The sequence below is a fragment of the Canis aureus genome, chromosome 2, assembly GCF_053574225.1.
Source record: "Canis aureus isolate CA01 chromosome 2, VMU_Caureus_v.1.0, whole genome shotgun sequence".
NCBI classification, from domain to species: domain Eukaryota; kingdom Metazoa; phylum Chordata; class Mammalia; order Carnivora; family Canidae; genus Canis; species Canis aureus.
In genome coordinates this window covers 28256101-28272560 of record NC_135612.1, presented here as the reverse complement: position 1 = coordinate 28272560, position 16460 = coordinate 28256101, and the positions used below count along the sequence as shown (strand labels likewise).

The 16460-nt window shown below is 40.8% G+C and overlaps 1 protein-coding gene across 7 annotated transcripts in view; it reads right to left on the bottom strand.

Moving 5' to 3' along the window:
• ARSB (arylsulfatase B) overlaps nucleotides 1–16460 on the bottom strand; it is a 186304-nt gene that overhangs the window by 136286 nt on the left and 33558 nt on the right. The window lies entirely within an intron of this gene.

The following is a 16460-nucleotide window of genomic DNA, read 5'->3' as shown; positions in this document are numbered from 1 at the left end:
TAGTGATCCAGAACCTCACTTCAATAATTCTTCAACCACCCTCAGGATATACAATCCTTCAATCACACTACCTTTTTACCACATCTTAACAACCCTCCACCAAGTCCTAAGTTTCCCTCCTTACCACACTTGCATTGCATGGCCCCTCATTGTAACCACTTCTGTTTTGTTGTTTTATTTGTCTTAAGTTTTTTAATTGAAGTATAACCAATATACAGTATTATACTAGTTTCAGGTGTACTATATATAATAACAAGTCTATACATTTCTTAGAGTTCATCAAGATAAGTGTGCTCTTAATCCCCTTTACTGATTCCACCTATTCCCCTGCCCATGTCATATTCTCTCTCTCTTTTTTTTTTAAAGAGGAAGAGTGTGAGTTTGGTGGGGGAAGAGAGAACCTCAAGCAGACTCCCCACTGAGCATGAAGCCCAACGTGTGGCTCAGTCTCACAACCCTTAGATCATGACCTGAGCTGAAATCAAGAGTCAGACGCCACCCAGATATCCCCATATTCTCTTCTTCATACAATTGTGTCCTTTTCTCTTTTATTAAACTCATCCTCATTAAATTCAACTTTCCATGGCTCATTAAGTATCCCAAAACCAAGTGTAATCAGTGGTTCCTTAGCCAAATTTTGTCATCACTAATTCTCTTCCTTTTGGAAGCCCAAATGGCTTGAGACCTAGCACACAACCATTAAGAAGCAGAATGAGTGACAGTTTTAAAGGAAAGATCATTAACCAAAAAAACACTTGAACAGAGTCCTACTCCTACATCTGCCTCAATCCAGCTGTGTGACCATAGAAAGTCACTTAACCTCTTTGGGGCTCAATTTCCTCATGTATAATATGAGGCTCTTAGCCTTTCTAGCTTCAGCATGCTAGAATTTGGTGAAGACAGTGGGAGTCAGTATGAACACGGAGCTACGAGTAAATGCTTTCTGACACTGACTTTGAGCCAAAACCAGCAGTCTGCATGCAAGTAGTTTATTTTGGAGGTGATCCCAGGGAGCAGGAATGAGAGGCCAGAGTGGTTGAACATGGAATGAGAGAAAGCCACACATGGATGTGTTATCAAGCTAGCCACTGCCACAGGTGACTCATGCTCAGTCCCTTTGGTCCCCTTTGAGAATCCTGATGAAATTCATCTGCTAACTGTCACTCTGGGGGGTATATGGGGAAAACATTTATGCAGTGGCTCCCAGTGAGTAAGCGTGGCCCCACGGGCATCAACTGCAGCACACGTAGGGTATGTACATGTGAGTCTCTCAGTGTTGGAGAACATGTGGGGTCAGGGCAAGGCACAGTGGTTGCCTTGTGAGAGGCTGACCAAAGCCTGCTCTGAACTGGTCACCGGGGCAGCAGCTGGAACAAGACATGAGGCTACAAGGATCCACCATGACGCACAGAGTTGTGGATGACACAGTGTCTTAATCAGCGTGGTTTCTAAATGAAAGCCTAGAGCCAAAGGAGGCAATTGCTTTGCTTTTAACTATGGATCACCGTCCCTCAGGCCCATCTCTTCAGCTGAAAAGTGGAGAATAACATAAACGTACCTCACATTCTGGGAAAGGCTTAAAACCAGAGTGTTGCCATTCCGGGGTTTAAGAACTTCAGTAATATTTAAAGACAGAAATTGCCTATAGGGCTTCTGTCGGCCCCAGTCCTGCCCAGTAGCAGATTCTGGGGCCTTCAACATATAGGGTTACCTCTGCTCCACCCCGGTTGTTGAGAGCTTCATATTGGAGTCTATAGCTCTTCTAACCCTTACATCCAACCACCCACCTCCAACTGCTTATGTGTGGGCTTCCCACTCATTTCCACAAATGCATTCCAGAAAACAGGGTCCCAACAGCCTCTCTCGCCCTGCAGGCCTCGTTTTCTAAGAAGTGTTGGGTTCTGCTCATGTAGCACAGCTGAATGGAGTCCTGCTTTAATCTGGATCTTTGAATCCTAAATCAAATATAATATTTATACAATGACACATTGCCCAGAGATTATTGCCTTGATGTCCTCACCAGTGCAAAAGCCCATACAGTGACGATAGGAATAATAGCTGTAATTATTAAATTCTTACCTTTCAGCAGGCCCGGTATCAGGTACTTTACATGAATCTGATTTTAATTTGCACATAGTCCTGTGAGTAAGCTTTATCCTCATTTGCAGATAAGCAAATTAATGCTCAGAAACTTACCTAAAGTCACCCAATTTGTAAGTGGTAGAATGAGAATCTGAGCTCAGGTGTGTCTGATTACAGGGCCTTTGCCTATCTTAACCACTGTCTCTTCAAGATGGGTCTCAAACTTGCCATGTCTCCTGGGTCATTACAGATCAGACTTGCCATCCACCTTCTGGAACCAGTCATATATCCAGCTCAGCCCATTTCCAACCTTGTCCAGAACTGGTTTTCTACTCTCTCCCTGTCCCCAACATGGCAAGTAGTTCATTTTCCAGGGAATTTTGCATTGACCTGAAGCTAGAATCTTCCCCTTTTTTGGCTTTCCCCTATTTTATTGCTTTATCAGGCATTTGACTCGAGCAGCATTTTAAAGTTAAAATGTATTATCAATTTCTAGTGTGTTCTTTCAATTAGGACAAAATCAAGATCCATTCCTAAGTTCCAATGATGAGAGATAGATGCCCAATGCCAAGAACAGTAAAGAGCAAGGGGAAGTAGATTGTGCTTCAGGGAATAGACTGAATTGGAGTTAAGATTGCAGCATGTCATTTTATTTTTTATTTTTTATTTTTTTAAAGATTTTTAAAAATATATTTATTCATGAGAGACACACAGAGAGGGAGGGAGAGGCAGAGACACAGGCAGAGGGAGAAGCAGGGTCTATGCAGGGAGCCCGATGTGGGACTCGATCCTGAGCCCCCAGGATCACACCCCGGGCTGAGGGTTGAGCTAAACCGCTGAGCCACCCGGGCTGCCCAGCAGCATGTCATATTAAAAGCAAAACCAACATTGTCCCAAAATACCAACATTGAAAATTATTTTTCTTTTCTAAATGTTTCTTACTTTTTAAAAAAATGTTTTATTTATTTATTCATGAGAGACACAGAGAGAGAGGCAGAGACAGGCAGAGGGAGAAGCAGGCTCCTCGCAGGGAGCCTGATGCGGGACTCAATCCCCAGACCCCAGGATCATGCCCTGGGCCAAGGCAGGCACTAAACCACTGAGCCACCCAGGCGTCCCTGTTTCTTACTTCTTACTCTTCACATATTGTTTACACACATGGGAGGGAGAAAGATCCACTCATCATTATTACTGAACTTGTAAACATTCCTTCAAGGTTCGACATCACATTAATGTGTTCAAGTTCTGACTTCTTAAGGAAGCCAACAGTAGCAACTGGCTGGGGGTCTTTGGGGAAAAGGCTGTTTATGTCTGCTTCTTTCTGAACCCTCAGACTTGGAGCATCTCACTACCATGACCCATCATTTCCTTCTCATGTACAATTCCCAACAGGATCCTTGGTTGAGGGTTACACAGACTGTACATAATCCACAAGAACACAGTTTCTACATTCAGTGTAACTATTGATCTTGCTGAAGGTCCAGAATCAATGAGTGTTTTAAGACGTGAGAAAGTATTATCGGCAAAAGGACAGACATCCAAGGAAAAAGTAAGTTCCTGTGGAGAAAATAAACGCCATTGCTTTTCAGTCATACACAGCAATAAGACTGAATGAATTCCTTAAGATTATCAGCTGACAAAGCAGTGAGAAGTGAGAATGAAGGCTGCCCAGCAACTTGGCCTCTAAGAAGCTGGTGACAATGCTTAAGTCCTCTCTATCACTACTGGGAGGAAGAGAATATTAAGTTCGAGAATTCAATTCTTCTCTACCTCTCTTAACTCTCTAAACATTTCTGTATTATTAAACAAAGCACAGTGTAGAATTTAGTAAAAAAGAAGTACACCTAAAAAATGAGACACCCCTCCTTTTTCAGAACAGCACGTTCCACTATGAACAAAGGACATTCTTGAACTCACAGAGCTGTGTGAGTGTGAGACTATGAATCCTGTAGCTGGAATGGAAAGGAAAAGATCTAAATTTTCAAACCATTTCAGTCACTGGTCACTTGTGCTTTTTCAGCAAGTGACCCCTCTGTGATTATGTCTCTATTTGCAAAAAAGCTGATTATTTCCAATCTACCCCAGAGAATTAGAAGACAGTGCAGCTCTACAACAAAGGAAAAAATTTTAAAGATCTTAAAAAGCAACAGCACTCTGGCAGGGGGGTCGGTAATGGGGTAATGGGGTACCCATGTGAGGGTAGGGGCAAGGAGCATACGGGAAATCTCTGTACCTTCTTCTCAATTTTGCTAGAAACCTTAAACTGCTCTAAAAATATATATAATAAAATCTCTTTGTTTAAAGGCTTCTTTTTGGGAAAAGATTACTTCTATTTTATGGAGAAATATTTATTAATGGTGAACTTATTCAAAATAGATTTTATAATCTTAAAAAAGAAAAAGACTGCCAGAAATAGCCTTGAGAGTATCTTCAATCTATATAAATACTAATGATGAAAATTTCCAAGAAAATATTTATATGTTGTGGACATATACTAATATGCTGGATCCAGGATCCCCGTAATCCTATTTGTTGTATGTTGTAACTGTATTTCTACTGACACCAAGGAGTAAGCGCTATCATGTCATAGCAAACAAAAATATTTTGGGTTTTCCTTAAAGTCGAAAGGCTTTCTTTACCCCCCTCTGCCTGGATCATGTTGCATTCTGCATTTCTAAAATAACAATAGGCGATCATCCCTGTTTTTGCCCCGTGCCCTTCTGCATGCTTAACCCACTGGAGGAAGAGAATTCAAGTAATGAGACCACCTTCTTTTTTCTTTCTTTCTTTCTTTCTTTCTTTCTTTCTTTCTTTCTTTCTCTCTCTCTCTCTCTCTCTCTCTCTCTTTCTCTCTCTTTCTTTCTTTTTCTTTCTTTCTTTCAACATTCCAACCCCAGATTATGCAACCAAATTATATCTCTCAGTGGAGTCACTGGGAGGCAATATCCTCTTTCAGTGATGCTGTGAATGCTCAAAACAGTTTTTGGAATTTCCTTCACAGCTATGAACTTCCTTGGCAAAATGACCCAGCTCCTGCTTTGTAGAGCCTTACAGTCCACTTTGTGTTCTTCCATTTTAGCCTGATCACTAAGAGAAAAGATCTTCAATAAACAACCCTTGGGGTACTCCCAAGATGTAGGAATTATTATAATTACAATAGAGATATGATCTGAGCCACACATGTAATGTAAAAATTCTCTAGCAGCCACATTTCAAAAATTAACAGATAAATTTAATTTTCATAAATATCTCATTCTACTCAATATATCACAAATATTATCATTCCAACATGTCACCAATATAAAAAATGCATTATTTTACAATCTTTTCATACTAGGTCTTTGAGATTCAGTATTTTATGCTTATAGCACATCTCAATTCAAATTAGCCACATTTCATAATGCATGCTAGCCACCTGTGTCTAGTGGTCACCTAGTGGACAGCACAGATCTAAGTCCTTTTCTTCCCTGAATAACAAAAGCCAGTGCACTATTTAGCACTGGATAAAAGTTCCTCGTGGCTTTTCTTAATTCCTTTAAATTGTGAGTAGATGGCCAGATACAAGAACGCAGTCTATAACCCTGGGCAGAGTTTCATATAAAAACAAAGAAAACCAAAAAATAAAAAAATAAAAAATAAAAAAACAAAGAAAACCTTATGACAAAATCAATGTGACATATGCCAGGATATATGGAAATTAAAACAGAAATGGTAAACGCAGGTCTAGAGGCTCTTTCAGCCACCAACAGTTCCAGCTCTTGTTGGCCTCTGATGTTACTCCAGCTTGGAGAGACTGCATGTGGTCTTTTCTCAAAGCCGGAGACAGCTTTGAAAGGGAGTGGGTGGCCTTTGCCTAAGAAAAACAGAATCTATGATCTAATCTATCTAATGATTCACAACTCAAACATACTGAAGACAAAGGACTAGCTAGCATGGGGGCACGGGCCTGCGGAGCGCAGGGAGCCAGACAGGCTGGAGAAGCAGACGCAGGAATGCAGGAAAGCTGAGGACCAGCAGGTGAGAAAGAAAAGAACTGAAGACTCAGGAAGTGCCTCTGAAGACCCTTCATTCCATGGATTATCCTAAGAGACGAAGGTGGCCAAACCTCCCTGCATTCTTAGCAAGAGCGCAGACTCCACATCCCGACCAGAGCACAGGCCTACTTCATGTCTGTTGTGTGGGACAGAGGCACGTTCTGTAGGGGCCCTACGCTAACGGCCCTCAAGATCTGCAGTCCAGGACGTGCGGTGTCCGAGAGCCTGGGCCTCCAACTGGAGTTCTCAACAGCTAAGCAGAATCCTCAGCCAGGGGCCACGTGCGGGGCTCTGGCCCCACCTCCCACAGGCACTTGCAAGGAACCACGGCTCCTGCCTCAAGTTCTAGGTAAGAATTAGTGGGCACGTTTTGGTGGATGAATGGAGTTGATTCTTTAAAAAATGTTTAATTCTTCCATCAACAGATCAAAAGGAAAAAGTAGAAACCTGAGATTTTGAACTTTATGAGATCCATAAAATTGTACTCTCTTCCAAAATTTGCCCTTGTTTAATTTTAAATTATTCGCCAGTTAAGTTACATATGTTTTCTTCTATATATGGAAGCAAAATTAACATTTAAGAAGATGCATTCTGTTTATACTGTGGTTTTGTGTATGGCTTTGAACACCAAAGCTAAGCTTAGACTGGCCTAGTCACAAGCCCAGAACACACCTTTGCGTCCTTCTTCCTGCGCATCTGCTCAGGCCTCTCTCCATGCCCAAAATGTCCTCTCCACGTTTTCCATTCACCTATCGATAACTTTCCAATCATTCGAGCACAGTTTAATTTCTATCACATCTCTCCTACGAAGCCACCCCTGATGATCACCATCTAAAATGACCTCTCCTCCAAACTTCTTTCTATCCCACCCACATGACCTCGAATGACGGCCTGTGTTGTTATATCTAGAATGCATGTCTCCACCTGCAAGCATTTCCTGAGTTCTCTGCTAGACACTGAGTTGGACTAACGACTCAGCATACTTTTTGTCCTCCTCCTGACCACTCACATTGTTACCACAGTATCTCTCCCACACTAAACAATTTTAAGCCTGGAGGTCATGGAATAAACACAAGTCTTTCTAGGAGATGTGGGAGAGGACTTTTCTAAACCACACCTTTGCCTGCTCTCTCCTCATTCCCAATCCCCAGGGAATTTGAAATAAAGACCACTCCCACCATACTAGGCGCTCTCTTTTCTTTTTTAAAGATTTTATTTATTTATTTTTGAGAGAGAGAGAGAGAGAGAGAGAGAGAGTCAGAGTCACAGGCAGAGGGAGAAGCAGGCTCCATGCAGGGAGCCCAACATGGGACTCGATCCCAGGTCTCCAGGATCACGCCCTGGGCCGAAGGCAGTGCTAAACCACTGAGCCACCCGGGCCGCCCCACTAGGTGCTCTTTAAGGGAGACTTACCTAACCTAGCTTCTGGTCTCCTCAGGACCAGTGTATTGACTCAAATAAAAGAGAGTCACCGTGCTTACTAATTTACTTATTCTTGTCATGAAGAAGACAAATGATCTCTCCTGGTCAAGCGACCTCACCTGATGACACCCTGATGATCTCAACCTGCCACAGACACTAATCATGCCACTCCTTCAGGGATTCACAGATGTGGACTCTGTGCTCCTGGAGATCAGACTGTCAACAGGTCCCAGCATGCAGCCTGCTCCATTACCTGTGCATCTGAGAAGCACCTCCTAACACCAAATGTGGTACCAAAATGGGATTTTAAAATGATTCCAGGGGTGCCTGAGTGGCGCAGTCGGTTGGGCATCTGACTTTTGGTTTTGGCTTGGTTATGATCTCAGGGTCATGAAATCGAGTCCCTCCTCGGGTTCTGTACAGCACAGAGTCTGTCTCCCTCTGCTCCTCCCCCATTCTCTCTCTTTCAAGTAAATAAATAAATAGAATCTTAAAAAATGAATATATAAAAGAAAAGAAAGTGGCTCCATAAAGCTGACATTCTCAAACACAGCACTCCCTTCTCCCTTCACCCCTACTTCTTTTACACTTTTGACTAATTTGTCAACTGTGTGTCGGTGTCAGAACATGTCACCAGATCACAAGCTGTTTTGAGGACAGAGATACAGCTTTTTTTTTTTTTTTTTTTTGGTAGTCTCCACAGCCATGGATGTCATTTTTAATGTGTTCAAATTTTTGAGACAATCCTTATTTTATTTTTAAAAAATCGACGAAAGTAAGAAAGTACTCTGGGATGGAAATGATAAAAGAAAAAAAAAATCACTGGACTTGGAATAGCCATCTTCGAAGAGGGTGATGAGATGTGGCCCATACTGTGAGAGAAAAACAGACAGGAGGCCAGAGATTACAGCTGGTTCAGGGTGAACACTGCCGGAAAGAGAGAGACCTGTGGTGCCAATAATCTCCGAGATATTTTCCGATTAAGAAAGCATGAAGAGGGGATCCCTGGGTGGTGCAGTGGTTTGGCGCCTGCCTTTGGCCCAGGGCGCGATCCTGGAGACCCGGGATCGAATCCCACGTCGGGCTCCCGGTGCATGGAGCCTGCTTCTCCCTCTGCCTATGTCTCTGCCTCTCTGTGTCTCTCATGAATAAATAAATAAAATCTTTATTTAAAAAATGCTTCATTAAGCCAAGTTAAGCAGGTCTCTTTACTCCAGAATTTCTCAGAGCCTTTGATATGTTGTGTTTAGTGGCAGTCTCCAAGAAAGGGACAAAGTAAATAGCTACTTCCTAACCTAATTGATCATACAGCCTTATTTTTATGGAGCAAACTTTGGGATCCCTGTGCTAAATTATGAAATCCTTGGTGTCAAGGAGTATGTTCTATATTTTTATTTCTCTGTGGCCCCTTAGAAGGACCCTTATGCCTAATAGACATCTGGTAAATAGCCAACCTATGATTAATTCATTAGTGTAAGGAAGTCAAGCAAGGAAAGAAAAACTCTGGCAGCACAACATCCAAAAAATTAAAAGACTTATAAAAACAAAAAAGAAGAAGAAAGAAAGAAAAAGGGAGTCAAGATCCAAGCGAAGATGTTAAGTAAGCTGTTGAATAGACAAGTCTCTCTCTAACCCAAGGGAAAGAAAGGTCCAGGTTAGAGAGAGAAATTTGGAGAGTTCTGGATATCGTTCATACTGAAAGCCCAGGGACTGGAAAGGAAGAGAAGATGACTCATGGGGATCCTGGACACTGCAGGATTGAAAGGTTCAGCTGTGAGTGGGGACTCAGCACCTAACACCCAAAGAAAGCAGCCAAGAAGGTGGGAGCAATACTCAGTGTGAGAAGCCAAGAAGGGGAGTGTTAATGAAGAAGGGGGTGGTCCAGTAGATTAAATGCTGCCCAGACATCAAGTAAGATGAGAACAGAGAAGCAACTACTGGCTTTGGCAAGCTTGAGGTCACTGGTGCTCTTGACAAAACAAAACAAAAACACCTGATGCAGAGGACTAACAGGAGGCAGGATTTGGGGATGCCTGGGTGGCTCAGCATTTGAGCGTCTGCCTTCTATTCAGGGCATGATCCTGGGGTTCTGGAACCGAGTCCTGCATCGGGCTCCCTGCATGGAGCCTGCTTCTCCCTCTGCCTCTCTCTGTGTGTCTCTCATGGATAAATAAAATCTTTAAAAAACAGATAAGTAAAATGGAGTGAAAAACAGGAAGTAAACCCCAACCAATTGGAAAGCTTCTTGAATTTTGTCAATAAACATGCTCAGTTCAGTATGTATCGTCCATTACTCAGAAACTCAGGGAAAGGCCACTTCTCAGAGCAGTCTGAAAGCAAAGATTACCTCATGTTTCTCATGATAAAAAATTCAAAATGTCAATAATGCAATATTATAGCAAAAAAACCATATAATAAAACTTTGAAGATCTATTTGATAAATTTAGAGAATGAAAAGCATCTTTGCCTTAGACTCTGAGCTAATGGATTCAATGGTTTGTCACAGAGAATAATACAAACACAAGATTGTTCTGGGGGCCTTTAAAATGTATTGGTTATCCTTTTTTCTCAATATCATAATGAACAAATCTATGTGATTACAACTATTAATAATAATATTTTAAGATGATCCAACATGCTTTTGGCATGGACATTAACATATGAAATCTAAAGAGGTAAAATGGATTAATGACTTCTGGCTGGGGGAAAGGTCATTCTAGTCTCATAGTTTTGAACTATGTGTTCTTATTTCCTTCTACGCTAGATGGCGTTCAATAAAGGGATAATTGCAAAAAGAAAGACACTGTGGACACACTGTATGACTTACTCCCTTAACAGGTTTTCCTTAGCTTTGTCAGAAATGCATTTAAGTGTTTGAAGAACCTAGTGAGATTGGGTTTGCCAGCAGTCAGACTTCTCTGTTCCTGGCACCGAATTTCTATAATATTTACACGTCTGCCAATTGCATAAGTACATTTAAACTGTGAAGGAGTTCTCCACTTGCCAGTATCAATTCTTAAGGCATAAGTGTTAGAATTAGTTAAGATTCTTTATTGTTCTGTTTAAGATACTAAATTACAAAGAGTTTTGTGAAAGCTCAGATAACAAACATTAAAAGCGCAGGCTGTGTAATAATCACTGTTCAAGTAGAAATGTGCTGTCGACCAGGATCTAGTCGGTGTTCCTGGATGGTGATGCTGCTAAGGTCTGTGTCAGGGGGCTTCTCCATTACACAGGGCTGGCCTGAGCACTGCAGGGACCCGTTCTTCAAATGACATCACCCTCAAGTCACAGTGACAATCAAAACCATTTCCATACATTTCTAAATAGTACTGCAGAGCCCCAGCCCAGTCTCAAGTGGACTCTGGATCCACTGCTATGCGGGCCATATGGACACTCTGGCCAGCAGAAGGGATGCCTCCATCAGAGGCTGTCACCAGCATCGAAAAAAGGGATTTAAACACAGAATGACAGAACAATGAACTCTCCCAGTAACAAGAACTCTGAGATAACCAGTCCAAGCTCTCCTGCAGATTTCTTCAATCTACCCTTTCATGGCCATAAATATCCCCCCTGCCTTCCCTCCTACCCCCTTCACTGACATAGCCTCGCCTCCTAAAAAGTCTGCCTGCCTCCAGCCATGCTCCACACCAATCCTAAAATGAAAATCTGATCCTGCTTAAAACCTATCAATGCTTCCCTACAGCTTTCATTGTACCTTCGAGATTCCTGTGCGTACACAGGCTCCCCTGCCTCGCTCTCCGGCCTCATCTCTGGCCATCTCCCCCCCTGCACTGGGCTCCAGCCCCGCTGAGCCTCCTACACAACTGCTGTCTCCTCCCTGTCCTTGTTCATGTTCATCTGCACAACGTTTATCTGGCAAACTCATTCTCAATCTTTACATCTCAGAAAGCCTCCCAGACCCCTGTGTTCTGGTAGGCACGCCTACCGCGTGCACACAATACTCTGGGCTGCACCCAAACATACTTTTGCGGCATCTTAATAATACATTTGATTGTCTGCCTCACTAGGCTGTGAGTTTTCCAAGGGTTAGAACTATGTCCTGCTTGTCTTTCTGTCTACAGTGAGAAACTGAGTGAATAAAGGAACTGTCACCCAATCTGCACTCGACAGATCATGAAACCGAGGCTACAGTCCACAAAACCAACTGGCAGGAAAGCTGGGACTTAAACTTTCATCATATTCTATCAGAGAAGGATTTCAAGGGTCATCTTTCTATACAAATAGCAAAATATTATGTTTGTAATGGGATGAGCAATATTTGTTACCATAAATAATCACACATTGTAAATAGAGAAAATAATTTAAAATTTTCTTATTAGCTTTTTTTCAAGAGTCTGTTTCTAGAAATGAGCACATTTACCTGAAATGAAAACACCTAGAAAAGGTTAAACTTCAAACCCATTTGGTTTCTGGTTTCTATGTATAAATATATGAACAGTTGATCCTTGAACAACAATTTTGAACTTCTGGGTCCACTTATATGCAGATTGTTCCAGTAAATATGATTCAGTACTATGTATGTACTTTGCCCCCTTATGTTTTTCTTAATAATATTTGTTTTTTTTTTAAATAATAATAATATTTGTTTTTCTCTAGCTTACTTTGTTGCAAGAATATAGTATACAATACAAATAACATACAAAGTATCTGTTAATCAACTATTTATGGTAATGCTTCTGGTAAACAATAAGCTATCATTAGTTAAGTTTTTGCAGAGTCAAAAGTTCTATGTGGATTTTCAGCTGCTGAGAGGTCAGTCAGTGCCCCTAATCCCCACATTATCCAAGTACCAATTATATATGTATATATATATGTATTGTACTCCTGTGAGTATATGTATTATACATACAAGCTACTTAAATAATTACTATGTATACAATAAATACATATACGTTCTTTGTTAGGTGAATTCCCTAGGTGTGAATAAATTACCTTGGGTCAGAGGTTTTCAAATTTTTGCACACAAAAGAATCACCTAGATTTTTTTTTACCTAGATTATTATTTTTTTTATTATTTATTTATGATAGGCACACAGTGAGAGAGAGAGGCAGAGACACAGGCAGAGGGAGAAGCAGGCTCCATGCACCAGGAGTCCGACGTGGGACTCGATCCTGGGTCTCCAGGATCGGGCCCTGGGCCAAAGGCCGGCGCTAAACCGCTGCGCCACCCAGGGATCCCTACCTAGATTATTTTTAAAAAGAAGGCTTCCTAGGCCCAGACCCCAGGATTTCTGATTCAGTAAGTCTATACTAGAATCTAAGAAGTTGCATTTTAAAAATTGATGTAAAATTCACATAACATAAAAAGAACCATTTTAAAGTGTCCAATTCACGAAAAAGAAAAACAAAGTGGAAGCATCACAATTCTTGATTTCAAGTTATGTTACAAAGCTGTAGTGAACAAAACAGTATGATCCTGGCACAAAAATACATAGATCAACAGAACAGAATAGAAAACCCAGAAATGAAACTACTGTTATATGGTTAATCTTCAAAAAAGCAGGAATAAATATCCAACAGGAAGATGATCTCTTCAACAAATGGTGTTGGGAAAACTGGACAGCAATATGTAAAAGAATGAAACTGGACCACCTTCTTACAACATACACAAAAATAAATTCAAAATGGATTAAAGACCTAAATGTGAGATCTGAAACATAAAAATCCTAGAAGAGAACACAGTCAGTAACTTCTTTGACATTGACCATAGCAACTTCTTTCTAGACACAGCTCCTAAAGCAACAGAAACAAAAGCAAAAGTAAACTATTGGGACTACATCAAAATAAAAAGCTTCTGCATAGCAAGGGAAACAATAAAAAAACTAAAAGGCAATCTACAGAATGGAAGAAGATATTTGCAAATTATGTATCTGATAAAGGGTTAGTATTCACAATATATAAAATCTTATAAAACTCAACACCCCCCATAAAAAAATAAAAAGAAATAAAACTCAACACCCTCAAAATGAGCAATTAAAATTAAAAATGGGCAGAAGACATGAACAGACATTTCTCCAAAGATACACAGATGGACAACAGACACATGAAAAGATGCTCAACATCACTTATCTGGGAAATGGAAGTCAAAACTATAATGAGAGGGCAGCCCGGGTGGCTCAGCAGTTTAGCACTGCCCTTCAGCCCAGGGCCTGATCCTGGAGACCCAGGAACGAGTCCCACGTCGGGCTCCCTGCATGGAGCCTACTTCTCCCCCTACCTGTGTCTCTGCCTGCCTCTCTCTCTCTCATGAATAAATAAATTAAATCTTAAAAAAAAAAAAACTATAATGAGAAGTTACCTCACACCTGTCAGAATAGCTAAAAACAACACAAGAAACAACAGGTGTTGATGAAGATGGAGAGAGAGAGGAATCCTATGGCACTTTTGGGGGTAATGCAAACTGATGCAGCCACTCTACAAAACAGTATGGAGGTTCCTCAAAAAGTTAAAAATAGAACAACCCCATGATCCAGCAATTGCACTGCTAGGTATTTACCCACAAAATACAAAAATACTAACTCAAAGGGATACATGCACCCAATTTTCATAACAGCATTATCTACAATAGCCAAATTATGGAAACAGCCCAAATGCCCCATTGATTGATGTTGATAAACAGATAAAGATGATGTGGGATATATGTATATGTATATATACATATATATGGAAAAATATATATACACACAAATGTATTATGAAATATTACTCAGCCATATAAAAGAATGAAATTTTTCCATTTGCAACAACATGGATGGAGCTAGAAGGTATATAATGCTAACCAAAATAAGTCAGTCAAAGAAAGACAAGTACCATATGATTTCATTCATATGTGGAATCTAACAAAACAAACGAGCAAACAGAGAAAAAGAGAGAAAAAGAGAGAAACCAAGAAACAGAACCTTAACTATAGAGAACAAACTAATGGTTACCAGAGGGGAGGCAAGTGGGAGGATGGGTGAAATAGGTGATGGAGATGCAGGAGTGCATTTGTGGTGATGAGCACCAGGTGATGTATGGAATTGTTGAATCACTATACTGTACACCTGAAACAAATGTTACACGGTATGTTAACTAACCAGAATTTAAATAAAAACTTAAAAAAATAGAATGGATATAAGGAAGGTTAGATAACAGAAGATTAAAAAAATGAATGGGCCTTGTAAATAAAATAAAATAAAATATGCTAAGTCCTATGAAACATTAAAAATGTTTAGATAAGAAAAATAGTGTCCATTTCAGCAACATTTTAGTTTTTTCACAACATCGTGCAGGCATGTCCTCAGAGATTGCATTTTTAACAAACTCCCCACTGCTGCAGGTGGTCCCCAGGTGGCAAACTCAGAATAACCACCTCAAGTTCTCAGATAATGATGATAGAGAATGAGAAGCCTCATGGATCGCCCTCAGATTATAAAAGGAGATTTAAAAAAAAAACACACAACGTCAGCTTTCCCCATTGCTTCTTGGCCTTTTGGCTAAGATCAAGTACAGTCCGCTTTCCCAAACATCTAACCCTAAAAAACATATGCCTTCACCTCTCCCTTTCACTAAATGAATTTAGTTTATTTTAAGGTTTCTTATACTAATGGATCCAACACATTTAGATGTACCCAGTATTTTTATGCCTACAAAGTAGGGCAGTGCTGGGCGAAGTCAAATGAGAAAACTGGAAGAAATGAATCACTGCTCTATAACCAGCCAGATTTAAGCCCTGTTTCCTTAGATTTTAGTCACATTATTATAGAACATTATTAAATTCTACTTCAGGCAATGAAACTGTCAGTGAACACAGAAAAAGTCTCCAGAGGAAGAACCTCAATAAGATTTCTCTTTATAGTCAAACTCTCATCTATAGGTAAGCGAAACTGGTTATTCTGATGAGTTAATATAAATACATAATAGCTGCATAAAGATGCTGAGATCAATTACTGTTTTCTCTTCAAGGTTTTAGAGTCAGCTCTCCTAGTTTTAATTCATGATCTAGTTGCTCCAGAGCTGACTCTGATTTTAGCTCATTTTACTCAAGGTCAGACTTCAGCAAAGATTCCTGGAGTCTGGCAACTATAACGATCAGCATGGTGACAGGGGCCCTGGTTAAAAGGGTATCTTCCTAACAACCACTAGTGCTGCTTCTCTTCAACGATATCCTGCTAAAATAACACAGACACAAAATACAACGAATAATATTGTGCTGTGATGCGTTAGAATAAGATGAAAACTCATCACAATGTGAGAAACCAGGACTGAATGACAACCTGTAACACCCAAGAGAATCTTGGAGAAATTTCCATCAGCAGTAAGGCCAAAGATGCTGAGCTAAAGAAACAAGGGCTAGCAAAACCCCATTGCCTCATGACACAGAGCCACCCCTCCTACCTGAAAAGAGGCAGGAAGGCAGCCTGGGAGGGGACAGTGCTAATTTCTGACATGACCAGAGAATGATTACCTTCTCCTCTTTCTATATGCAGTTAGAGATCACATCTCCCAGAAAATAATGAGTAGGAAAAGAAAAGGGTCTGACAGTGGGGCACACTGTATCCTGGGAAATGCCCCTGAAGTAAAGCCTTGAAGGTATGGAGATTGGAAGAGCCTGGTAGCCTTGCATCCTGGAATTCCTTCAGCGTGTCCAAGATCCAGCTAGCCAAAAGAAAAGAAAATGTCAAATACGTCAATCAGATTCACTGGAGTGTAGAGCCCTCAATGCCTAAGGCCACTGAGAACTGAGGAAGCTGCGCACCTTAACCTGACCTCAAACTACAGGTATGAGAAGGAATTAACCAGAACAGTGATCAGAGGCCAAGAGATGGCCATGTACTCTATGTGGACAGATTCATCAATGCTTATACTCAGAGGAAAAATATGTGGCTAATAATGATTTATAGTGAAAAGGAAGATTTT